Source organism: Microtus pennsylvanicus, chromosome 3, assembly GCF_037038515.1.
Source record: "Microtus pennsylvanicus isolate mMicPen1 chromosome 3, mMicPen1.hap1, whole genome shotgun sequence".
Classification (NCBI taxonomy): domain Eukaryota; kingdom Metazoa; phylum Chordata; class Mammalia; order Rodentia; family Cricetidae; genus Microtus; species Microtus pennsylvanicus.
This window is the reverse complement of record NC_134581.1, coordinates 58,496,551-58,509,532: the sequence shown is the minus strand read 5'-3', so window position 1 is coordinate 58,509,532 and position 12,982 is coordinate 58,496,551.

The window sequence follows — 12,982 nt, the reverse complement described above, 5'->3', positions numbered from 1 at the left end:
GCTTCCATGTGTCATATAGTATTCCCCTTTATCCCATTGCTTGACTGGCAACTGTTTATTGTAATGAGTCGTTGGTCTGGTTCAAGACCTCTGGGTTTTTGGTACACCATCCTCACTGGATCGTCACCAGAGTTCTTCTGGAATATCCTGTGTCTTGGAGATCTTGCGGGTATTGTTCCGCAGGACCAGTCCCTTCATGAGCTCCAACAGGACCTAGACAGGGTAAAACTGGACAAGGTCCAACTGTGGGCCTGGGTGTTAGCAGGCAGGTCAGATGGAGCCACTGGGACTGCCTGCCTCTGGTGCAGTGACAGAGTCAGCTCCCCGACATGCATGCCCTCAGGGTAGGTTCATCCCCCTCCCCCTATGGTGAAGGGTGAGAGCCCTTTCTCCTAAGTACAGAGGCTGGCTCTCTTGCTGTACTGGCCAGTGAGAGGCAAGACCAGCTTTCCCAGGGCAATGAAGTGTGTGGGACTGGCTCAGCATGGCTCTCTGATTCCATCTCTCATGATTCCGAAGGTTTCCTGAGGTGACACTGGCCACATGTATCAACACAGACCCCAGCTGTGGCTCAATCATGGACCCAGACATGGCCCTAGGCAGCAGCTTAAGCCCAGACAACATCCTGGCTCTGGGTGGAAGGAGCGGCCACCCAGGTGGGAATGGCTCCAGCAGTCATGTGGTCACCAGATACCACCAAGGCCTCTGATTGTGGCTCCAACCTTGGGCCTCTACGTGACCATTAGTGGCAATGCAGGATCTTAGGTCAGACTCAGGACCCTCCCCCCAGCTGCTGTAGGACAATGGACCCCAATATGGTCCTTAGCAGCATCTGGGTCTGGACATCACCACTGCCCCCAGCGGCGGCATGGCCCTAAGACACTAACTTGGCCCTTGATCTTTGGTGTCTGTGTGACCTTTGATGGCAACAAGAGCATCGGACATCTATAGCTCGGGCCCATGGCAGCATCAGGGCCCGAGCTGCAGCTGAGTCACTGTTTTTAAGCGGGAGGAACTGTGTGGCTTTTAGAGCTTGGGCATGACCAGGTGGACATGGCTCTGCCTAGTCCCTGGCTCCAGAGGATGGCACTCCAGCGTCTAGACAGTGAGAAGGAGGGAAGGCTAACCTATTTTCCAGTTGCATCTCCCTTAGTGAGTGAGCAGCTTTAATAGCGTGTTAATTGTACTGCCCTAGAGGACAGGGGGGAAAAACTGTGAAGAGATTGAAAATAGAAAATAGCAACTCCACTAATAGGGCTCTGTAGGCACGAGGGATTCAGGGTGGCCAGGGACAGAGACTCTGGTACGAGTTCTGGCAGTTGACCCAGCATAGTGCTTCCTCAGCCTGAGAGTTAACTGGGGCCTTCCTCTTGCCTGAAGTGAAACCAGCGGTGCTGAAGCTCAGACTGGCTTGAACAACGTAGGGACCCGATAAGATCGTATTTATATCCAAAAAGCTTGGCAGTGGGGTCGCTTTCTGATGGAACCTGACCCGGAGACTTGTAGTGTGTCACTGGGGACCTGCTTCTCTTACCTGTGAAGAGAAGAGCCGGTCTACCAGAAAGTAGGGGGTGGGGAAAAGGGTAACCCTGAGAGCCCCATCTCTTCCTGCACCACCTCCTCACATTTTCAGGCCCCTCTAGGTGTTCAAATACAGCCTGCTCCCATCCTGCCCTGCTCTTTCCTCTCTTCACCCCAGTCTGCTTTCTTCGACCACCCACGTGCTAGTGTTTCCTTAATCCACAGCCCCAATTGGATGGCATTTCTATGTCACAAAGCCAAACATATGACAGCTGGTGGGACCTGCCAATTAATGTCACCCCTGGGGCCTGGCACTCAACATACCTAAAGCCCCTGCCTAACAGCCTAGTGCCAAAGCTGCTTCTCTTTGCTAGCTGTCACCATCATCACGGAGTTGGAAGCCTGGCCATCTGCCATTACTGCGTCCCTTCTCCCTCTCCACCCCCATAGCCTAGGCCTGCTAGGCTCCCTGTGGGGTCCACCCTGCCCCCACAGTCCTCCGGCTCTTCCTGGGTGCCCTGGACACATTGATGGTGATGCTTTCCACTTCCTCCAGCCCTGTTCCTGGATTGCAGAGCCTCCTCACAGCCTCTGGCCCCCACAATGGCCTCACCTTGGTGATAGGGCCTGTATCCTGGTTGTTACCGTCCTGACCACAGCCTAGGTGTAGGCTGAACTCAGGGTACAGCCAGGCACTCATGTGTTTCCACTGAAATAAGCGGAATGAGGCACACATGGAAACTGGAAAGAGGAGGGAACTCTCCTGGGGAAACTGGAAAGAGGAGGGGTCCCTCCTGGGAAGAAGCCAACATCTCTGAAGGCCCAGGAGGACTAAGGTGTTACATCCCCTGGGGCACATTCAGCTAGGGCTACCCTCTCCCTGGCATTGTGCTATGGAGGGTGGTATGAAAGGAAGGAATTCTGTGTATGGATGTATATGTGTGTGTGGGGGGGAGTACACTTGTGGGAGGGGGAGTACACTTGTATGAGTATGTGCACATGTGTTCATATGTATGGAGGCCAAAGGTCAGCCTCAGATGCCGTTCCTTAAGAACTACCTACCTTGTTTTGTTTTCTCTTTTTTTTATTGTTGTTAGTTTGGTTTTTTTTTGTGTGTGTGTGTGTATGTATGTGAGTGTGGCATGTGTATGTGGGGTGTGTGTGTGTGCACTCTGCTCTATCACTCTCTATTCCCTTGAGACAGGGTCTCAGACTGAACCCAGAGCTCACCTTTGTTTGACTAGACTGCCAGCCAGCAAGCCCCAGCGACCTTTCTGTTCCCCAAACCCTCCAGAGCTGGAATTACAAGCATGTACAGACATTCCTAGACTTGTTTTCTTAACTGATATTATCTGTATGAATATTTGCATGCATTCCTGTCTATGCACGGTGTGCATGCAGTGCTCACAGAGGCCTGAAGAGGGCATCAGATCTCCTGGAACTAGAGTTACAGAGTTTCATAAGCCACCATGTGAAGGCTGGGAATTGAATCCAGATCCTCTGCAAGAGCAAAAAGGGCTCTAAAACCAAACCACTGAGCCGTCTCTCTAGCACCTATTTTTTTTGTTGTTGTTGTTAAGACAGGATCTCACTGGAGCTTGCCAATTCAGCCAAACTGGCTGATCAGGCAGCCCCAGGAATTCACCCGTTTCTGCCTTGGAATCACAAGTGGACAACAGCATGCCTGGTTTTAGAATTCGAGGTTCTGGGAATTAAATTCAGACCATCGTGCTTGGTGACAAGCCTTTTGCCATAGCCCCAAGGAAAGGATGCACACTGGGAGTCTCCTGGGTCTGGACCTGAGCGTCCAGCTTCTCGACTACATTCACCATGGCGTCTGCTCCCATTACCACAAAGGGCAGCAATATGGGTTCGGTTTCTCCTTTTCTTGTTTCATCATCAGAAACTGCAGCAGGGGCTTTGGGAGCAAACGTGTGTGTTCTCCATCTCCTGTCACAGCTGGTGGCCATGCGCGTTAAGACACCTGGGATCTCAGCTTGTGTTTCAGGGAGAGGGGAGATATGTTTGACTAAAATGAGACTTTAAGAGCTCACACACTCATGGACCTTCTGTGTTGGCGGAGATGGAAACAGGAGGCAGGTGGACAGCTGTGGGACTGGATTCATGGCTGTGAATTCCTGGAACTCCTTTCTGTTCTTTAAGAAAGTCCTCTTTATCCCAGGCTGATCTGGACTCACTGTGTAGCTGAGGATGACCTGGAACTTCTGATCTTCCTGCTCCCACCGAGTTTATGGAGCACTTTAGATTGGTGCACAAATAAGGCAGGCAATCTGACAACATAGCACTATCCCCATCCCCAGGTTTCTGAACAATTACAGGCAAAAACCTGCTCTGACCTCAGCTCTGTGGAACAAGCGACTTCTTCATCCTCCATAAGCTTAGGAAGAAGCAGAATTAAGGAGAACTCAGTTTGGTTGTGTTCCTGCTTGCCTCTTAACTGTACTACCTTACGTAAGCCTCACAGTCACTCTGAAAACAGAGATTGTCACCGTCTCCATGTTTACAGAAGAGACAGAGACCCAAGAAATTCCTCCCCCACCCAACTTGGCCAAGGTCAAATGAATCAATGCTGGCGAAAGTGAGACCTGAGTTCGAATCTCTTTTCCCCGGTGGCCTCGAGGTTTTAGGCTGGTGCTGTGGGCTTAGATCCTCAAGGTTTCATGACTCTAGGAAGGAGGTATAGAGCATGGGGGTGAATTCTCTCACTTCTCTGAGCTCTGGCCCCATAGGAGAAGCGTAGCAAAGCATCCTTGCCTTTCCATGTGAGACATTGAAGTTTGTAAGTGCTAGAGAGACCTTGCCAGGTTGTACCCATGTGGCCTTCCTATTGCATTGTGTTACACTGACTGAGTGTGCACGTGTGTAAGTGTGCGAGCACACACACTTCTGTTCTTATTCCTCCACGGAAGACCCAGATGTCAGACTTGGCAGTGAGTGCTTTTAACCGCCAAGCCATCTCACTGACTCCCTCCACCCTCCACACCTCTTTCTGTGATCGGAACCTTGAGACATACACTCATACACACACATTAATAAAGTAAATATTTTATTTTTATTTTTTTATTTTTTTTTGCAGGGTGAGGTTAAATGTTTATTCAGGGAGTTATGCAGGAGGAAGGGTGAAGGAGGGGACAGAGAGAGGGGGAGAGAGAGAGAGAGAGACAGAGAAGGGGGGAAGCAGAGAAGTGGGGAGAGAGGCAGAAGCGAAGCGAGAGGAAGATGAAAAAGAGCTAAAGTAAATATTTTAAAATATCTAAATGTTTGGTAGGGAGCCTGCACCGCATGCACAGGCCCTGGATCCCATCCCTAGGACCACAGAAACCATGGTGGCGCTCACCTGTAGTCCCAGCACTCAGCTGGAAGCAGGAAGATAGGAAATTCAGTTACCTTTGGCAAGGCCAATCTATTGCAACAAATAAATAAATATCTAAAAATAAGTTTAGAAAATTCAATCCCCAAGAAAGCAGTCTTTGTGTGTGTGTGTGTGTGTGTGTGATACCTTCCATCTCCATAGGTGATAGCACCTAAAGGGATGTTGCCCGCCCACAAGCTGGGTGTTCCAGAGAAGACTTGGAGGGACCATCTGCTCCAGTTTCCATAAAGCTAAGAGTGTCCTACTTTCTGGAGCCTGGAGAGTGGGAAAGTCAAACTCCTTTTGAAATTCTGTTCTGGGGGCAGCTCTGACACAGTGGGATCAGATTCTGTTTAGATATGCCTCTCGGATATGCAGGGGGATGGACCCGAAGACCTCTCCAGGTTCCCTGCAGTCGATGTTCATTACTATTGTGTTCCCAGCCCTGTCAATTGGCCTCCAGCAGCATACTCTGAAATCCCTAGCCTTACACTCCCTAAGTAGCTGGTCACGCGGTGTTTTCCTCTTTTGTGTGTAAAAACTGGCTTTTAGAATATTCCTAAAAATATTGGCCATTCAGAAACCATAAATCAACGCTAAATTATGATGCTCCTGAGACAGGGACATGGAAAGACTGCAATTAACATGGTAGCTTCTGTTCTCTCTCTCTCTCTCTCTCTCTCTCTCTCTCTCTCTCTCTCTCTCTCTCTCTCTCTTTCTCTCTTTCTTCTTGTTTGTTTTTGGAGACAGAGTTTCACTATTTGCCTTAGATGTCCTGAAGCCATCTTCTTCCTTTCCTTCCATTGCACTATGCTGTGCCCCCACCAGGAGGCTTATCCAGGAAGGAGCATGGGGGCTGGGGAGCTGTCAGGGTGTAGAGTGGCGTTTTCTCCCTAAACTACAGGGGTTCGGGTTTTTTTTTTTTTTTTTTTTTTGGCCAACAGTGTATCTAGAATAAACTATGGACCATCATCCAAAGATTAACTTGCTCCAGCAAAAAAAAACAAAAAAAAAACAATCTCACAAATAATATTTTACCACATAAGGAATTAATATTCTCCTTCTAACCACACCCATAGCTCAACTTCCTGTGACTGGACACTCTGACCTTATGACTTCAAGGGAATATTGACCTCCTCAGTCGAGGGTTAGAAGCCAAGAGAGCATTCATTTGCTTGATTACAAAACCATGTGGCTCTGGAGTTGTTTGGAAGGGAAACAGGAGTGGATATGGGAGGATTTGGGGGGCAGGGCTGCCCCTTGCCCTCACCGTTTTGTGTTTTAACATGCTTAAAGTTATACAGTTTTATCTGTTCTTTTTTGTTGTTCTACAAGAGCATAAGCATCCGCCCAAGATTTTGTTGTTATTGGTAATACTATTATTATTTAAGACAGGGTCTCAGACAGTAGTCCTGGCTGGCCTCACACTCACTAAGTAGCTGAGGATGACCTTGAACTCTGATCCTCCAGCCTCCACTTCCCAGGTACTGGGATTATTGTGTTTAACACCAAGGTCAATTTCTGTGATGCTGGGATTTAACCCAGGGCTTTGCACATGCTAGGCAAACCCTCTACCCATTGAGCTATATCCTCAGCTCCCTCCCAAGTGTTTAAAGTTCTCTAAATGTCTTGACTTATAGGAACATCATTTTAGGTTTTAGTTGTTTGTTTTTGGAGGTGATAGAATTCAAACCCAGGGCCTTTTGCAAGCTTGGTAAGTATTCTAACATTGAGCCAACCCCTCTCCCCCCCAGCCTAAGAAGCACCATCTTAAATGAAAACAGAACATTTCATCACAGGGTAGAGCCACCGTTCTGGTATTTATTTTTGAACTTAAAATTGCATTCGTGTATTTTATTTATTTACTTTGTGTAAGTGGGTATGCATGCACGATGATGTGTGTGTGTGCGCGCGCGCATGCACGTGTGTGCCTGTGGTGGTGGTGGGGAAGGGTCAGAGTACAACTTTTGGGAGTCAGTTCTCTCTTTACACCATGTGGGTTCAAGGGATCAAACCCAGGTTGTCTGCTGTAGCTTTTAAGTTACCTAAACACTTGGGTGTGGTCTCTTATACTATATATATGCTGATATAAAGCACATGTCCGGCCTCTTTGGCTGCAGGATTTGGTTGCTGTTTCCCGTTTGAGCAGAGGACTGTAATCTGTGAGACTACCCTTAGCTAAATAAATAACCCTCTATTTTACTCAATCTTAGCTAGTATGGGATTTCTTTTAAGCATCCGTCTTCAGCAATCACTTTTCCTTGTTAAGCTATCTTGCTGGCCTGGTAGTTCTGGAGTTTTTGAGCAGAAGGTCCTAAGGACTGGAGGATTTAATAATATTCTTATTAAAGTAGAATCCTAAGAGCTTCAATAGCTAGCTTAGCCACTCAGCACGTTCCAGTGTTGTTGACAGGGAGCAGCTTACGCTAAGTGACTGTAAACATTGCTGTAGTTGTCGGAGCTGTGTGTAGGAGGTTCTGGGAGGTGAGGCTGGAGCTGTTAAGTGAATCTAGAAATAGAGCCTAGGAGGAAACAAGGTGAAAGGAGAAAGCCTGGTTGGTAAGACACAGCATCTGGCTGCTGTTCCTATCAGTCAGAACTGGAGGCTAGAACCAAAGACATCATCACATCCAGCATACACATGGCCACTGTATCTTAGGACGTGAGTGGAAAGGCCTGCAGTAGCCAATTCCCAACTTCGAAGGCTGAGAAAAGCATCATTCCTTTGACCTTCCTAGAGCGCTGAGGGTGTGGCTTTGAAGTTGACAGGAAGCTACAGACTGGAACAGGAAGCCCAGCTCCATGTGAAGTCACAAGCCATATCAGCAGCTAGCCCTGGAATATTCCAGTCCTCCCATCCCAGTCCAGTCCATCCCACAGCATATTAAACCAGCTGTATGCCTCAGGTACATCAATGCCATCCTTATATATGTCCAGGAGCCTCCCTGTCCTTTTCTGCCCCAACACCAACCTCCCAGTGCAGAAGCAACATCCCCGTCCCCACAGGCCTAGCTGCTCTTCCTGCCTCGTTTCTCTTCCACCCCCTCCCTAGGCCAATAACCATCTTTCTATTGTGACAGCTGATTTGTAAATGGTAGAAGATTATCAATTCCCTCTACCCCTTTATTTATTTATTTTTTCTGGAAACAACCTCAAAGCAAGAAGGAACTAAAGAATTAAAACAGAAATTCCATTTTCACGAATATAAAATAGACCTAAAATATGTCAGAGGTACAAATAGCAGAGTCATCAACACAAACGGGAACCCACTGGAGACAACGAGGAAAGAAGAGGAGCAAGAACACCGGGAAGGCCAACGTTAGGGACAGCCTGTGAGATGCTCACCAGAAGTGGTGGGCGTATCTGAATGTGCAATGTTTGCAGCAGGTCATGTACTGGCAGTGTGAGTGCCACTGAGGACTAAATAAGATCCGTTTCTATGACAACAGGAGTTCCCAGGGACCAGAGAGAATCCAAGCCCATCAGCTCTGACTCACAAGAGAGCCTCCGCCTCTCTCACACCAGAAGTCCATGAGAAAGGAAAAGAACAACTTGCTTTGGGTCAGTGAAATGGCTCAGTGGATAAAGGCACCTGATTCCCAGGACCCACATGACAGAGGGAAAGAACCAGTCTTGCAGGTTTCTTCAGCATCCACTTAGGTACCATGGTATCTATGAGTGCGGTGTGCACGAGCGCATGCACAAGCACATGCTTGCACACATGCACACGTGAGCACCCCCCCACACACACAAATACATAGTTTTAAAAGAAATGTTTGCCTACATCGCTTTCTTTCTTTAAAATGCTTTCTTGGGATAAAGAAAGGGTGATCACCGAGTCCATTGCCTTCTGAGATGACTTCTGATGACAAGCCTGGCTTCCTGCTCCAGCCTCATCTCTCAAGTTGTAGCCCATGGCACACTCCAGGAACCCTGAGTTCTAAGCAGGAGCTTCCCTGTAGAATCTTAGCACCAGCTGCTCCCTCCTACATCTTCCTCTCTGGCTTATACTGGGTCCCACTTCCCTTTTCCACTGCTGTCGTAGAATGCTGTTGACTAAGGTTTAGGTCCTGCCTCGTCCTGCAGCCTTTCAGTCCCCAAGAAATACACAGAGGTCTACATTAATCATACACTGATGCCTATTAGCTCAGACTTCTTATTAACTCTTATAACTTATATTAGCCTATAATTCTTGTCTATGTTAGCCATGTGGCTTGGTCCATTTTTCGGCGAGGCAGTCACACATATTGCTATCTTGCTTCCTCTGTGGCTGGTTCTTTCTCTTCCCAGAATTCTCCTGTTCTCATTGCCCTGCCTCTACTTCCTGCCTGGCTACTGGCCAATCAGCATTTATTTAAAATACAAGTGACAGGGTACAGACCATTGTCCCACAGCAGAATACCCTTACAAAAAACAACTAGGTGACTTGGGACTTATTTTAGCTCACAGTCTCAGGTTACCACCCATCATCCATGTGGGGCAGTCATAGCAGCAGCTTAAGACAGCTGTCATCACACCCACCGTTAAAAGCAGAGAGAAAATGAATACACTCAGGTTGTGGAATAGAATATTTGTTTAACTTTGTAGAGATGTGTTGCATTTGCGTGTGTTGCAGAATAATTGTTTAACTATGTAAAGGTGTGCTGCTGTTTCCCTTTGCTTGCCTAAGGCACCTGCTTGGTCTAATAAAAAGCTAAATGGCCAGTAGGTAGGCAGAGGAGGGATAGGCAGGGCTTGTGGGCAGAGAGAAAGGGGGAGCCAGCCAGCCAGCTGGGGGCCAGACAGACAATGCAGAGGAAGCAGGAAAGCAGGATAGACAGTATGTAAATGAGGTAAACGAGCCTTGGGGCAGCACATAGATTAATAGAAATGGGTTCTTTCAAGTTAAAAAAAAAAAGCTAGCTAGAAATAAGCCTAAGCTAAGTCTGGGCATTCATAATTAATAATAAGTCTCCATGTCATGACTTGGGAGCTGGGTGTCCAAGAAAGCTGGCTACACATGCATGCTTCTAGAACTCACTTTCTCCATTCTTCCACAGAGCACAATTCAGACCCAAGGAATAGTACTTCCCATGGTAGACTGGGTCTTTCTGTTTGTTTGGAACCTCCAGCTCGCTCTTGCACAGTCTGAGAAGCCCCATTCCTCTCTCTAAACCCTGCCCTCTCAGAGAATCTCCAACAAAGAAGAAACTCCAATAAGTCCAGTTTTGCATTCTTGGTGGCTGTGGCAGCTCCTCCCTTCAAGCTGCCAGTGGCCCAAGTCCCTGCCTACACATTCAGTTTTGGACCACACTTGTCACAAACCCAGCTTGGGGCTGACATGTCATCACTCCCTTGCCTGCAGGCTATATAACCGCCCTGCTTTAGTTCGAGGCACATGACTTCTCTGCTTCAATCTCTGGGACTGGAGAACGCACCCTGGAGTTGCTTTGCTCAAATAAACCTCTTCTTTTACTTTTTCACCTCGTCTTGATCTGACTTACTGCATTGGTAGAAAAGCCAATGATACATGATACAGAAAACCTATTACTGTCCATGTCAATTAATGTAACCAAGATCATTCCCAACAGGCAGGCCTATAGGCCAATCTGATCTAGACAGTACCTCATCGAGGATCTTCCCAGATGATTCTAGATTGGGTCAAGTGGAGAATTAAAAGTAACTGTCACAATCTACATGTGCTTCCAGCCTGAAATTCCCTCAGCCTTACATATTCGTCAATTCTAAAATACACACACCTTAGGCAGGCAAGTATAGACAATAGTTTAGTACCTTGGGACCCCATTTGACTTTAGGTTATGCCCACATTCCTTTTGTACTAATGCACTCGGCAGCCTAGTTCCTTTTTCTATACATACTAAGCACATGCAACCTCTCCTAACAATACAATACACCTAGCAACGTTAGAACCCACCTGCATCAGACTACACGTACTTCCATCCCCGAACAAAATATGTTTTCTTATCCTTAGTAACAATCAAACTCAGACACTCCTGTAAGAGTTTAACAGAGGAAAGCAACTTTGACAGGTTGGAGCCAAAGGGCACCGCAGAGTCACACCATGCAACAGAGCTCAGGTGGCAGGCTTATTGGTGGTGGGGGGGAGGTGCTGGAGGAAGCTCCCGAGAGAGAGCAGAAGAAAAGGAGCTAGAGGAGGAGAAGGAGTCATGCATTGAGGTCGGTAAAGTTGAGGCTTGTTAGCAGGTTGTGGAAGGTTCCTCTAGTTCAGGCTTTATAACTAGCAGGAGCTGAGTGGGGAAACAGGAAAAATGGAGGGAGGGCTTAGAGCAAAAATAAGAGAAAGCTGAGGCATAGGGTACCTATTGCTGACAGAAGTTACAAAGGTTCCATATAACATCAGGATCCAGGATGCCGGTAGGCAGCCATTTGGATTGATTTTCTAAGGGGTATTGGGGCCAGAGTTGACTGCAAATGTGGATGAGTTTAGAAGCCCTTAAGTCAGGTACTAGCTGCAGAGGTCAGAGGTTTTCCAAAAGGCATCCCTGGGGGTATCTTGGCTGTATGGGAAAGACGTGGTTCCCATGAGCAAGGTAGAGGAAGAAGATCAAGTCTGAATGTCCTGGTGTCCCAGGGATTCAGGGAGGATGGGATTGAGTGGGCCCAAGCTGTCTAGTGAATCATCGCACACTAAGCAGGGGCCAAGGGTTAAGAGCCAGAGGGAGATGTGGTAGCCTGATACCAGGGCTTGCGAATGAGGCCAAAGGGTGAGAAACCATGCTTGAGAGATTAAACCCCACGCAGGAGAAATGGCCAGAGGTGAGTGTTTGCAAAAGGGTTAACTGTAGCCTTAAATACCAGAGAGGTGCCAGATGCTCAACGGTCACGCCCACGGATCCAGGGAAGCATTTACACTGACCAGGAGAACTGGGACTTACCAAATGTTGCTGGTGTGGGTGAAGTGCCCAGCAATTGATCGGTTAGTTGGAAAGTGAGCCTGTTGCAGGTAGACTGTGCACAGGGTCCCAGTGTGCCTCAGAGTGCCAATGGACACGACGGACGCGGACCACCACGAGGGCCTGCTGAGTCACGGAACCAATACAATAGTTTGACAGAGGAAGGCAACTTTGACGGGTTGGCGCCAAGAGGCACCACAAAGACACCATGCAACAGAGCTCACATGGGAGGATTATTGGAGGGCGCGGTGTGCTGAGGCGGCCTCTGAGAGAAGAAGGAAAGAGAGAGAGGGAGGGTGAGAAGGGCTTGCCTTTTCCAAAGGGATATAGCGCATGCGCGTAGGGTGAATGCCCTACTTAGTAGTGGCTGCAGTAGCTAGAGTCACATCTTGGCTGTTGCCGCTGCTGTGCCCTAACTAGGTCCATGAGAGCAGGCTGGTGTAGATGCCTCAATGCTAATGCTTCCTACTCAAGTGTTTTCCCAATGTATCCTGGTACAAAGTATATAAGAACTGATCTGACCTGAATTGGTTTGGGGTACATGTACAGTAAGACACAACTGTGACCTCTACATGGCCTTTTAGGGAGAATCCCCTACTTACCATCTTATGCTTTATGCATGATTGGTTGTGCATATGATTAAAGTCAGATGCAGCATGGGAAGGGACATGTGCAGAAGAGGAATAATTATAATTCAAAATAGAGAGCCATCGGAACTATGCCCCTTAGCAACCAATGCTCCCTTCTCCTGAGCAGAATACAAGGAAGCCCCAAATAATAATCAAGGCCCTTGAGTACCTTCACTTGTGGCCTGCCGTCAGCCTTGACACTGTTTTCTTCTTTAATTCATAGTGCCCCTGAGCTGCAAGTGAGATATTCTTGCTTTTACGTTTTTTCAAATCTGTGTGAGCCTGAGCCTTTATTATCAATTCTTTGGCTATGAGGCCAAGAACCTCTGAATAGTCAGCTGAACCCACTGGTAACAAACCCCTCTGTGTGTGTGTGTGTGTGTGTGTGTGTGTGTGTGTGTGTGTGCTTGAGTGAGTGCGTGTTTTAAGACAAGATCTCTTATAGCTCAGGCTACCCTGGAACTTTCTGTGTAGCTGAGAATAAAACTGAATTATTAATCCCCCTGCTCCTATCTCCCTAGTGCTAGGATTACAGGTGTGTAGCC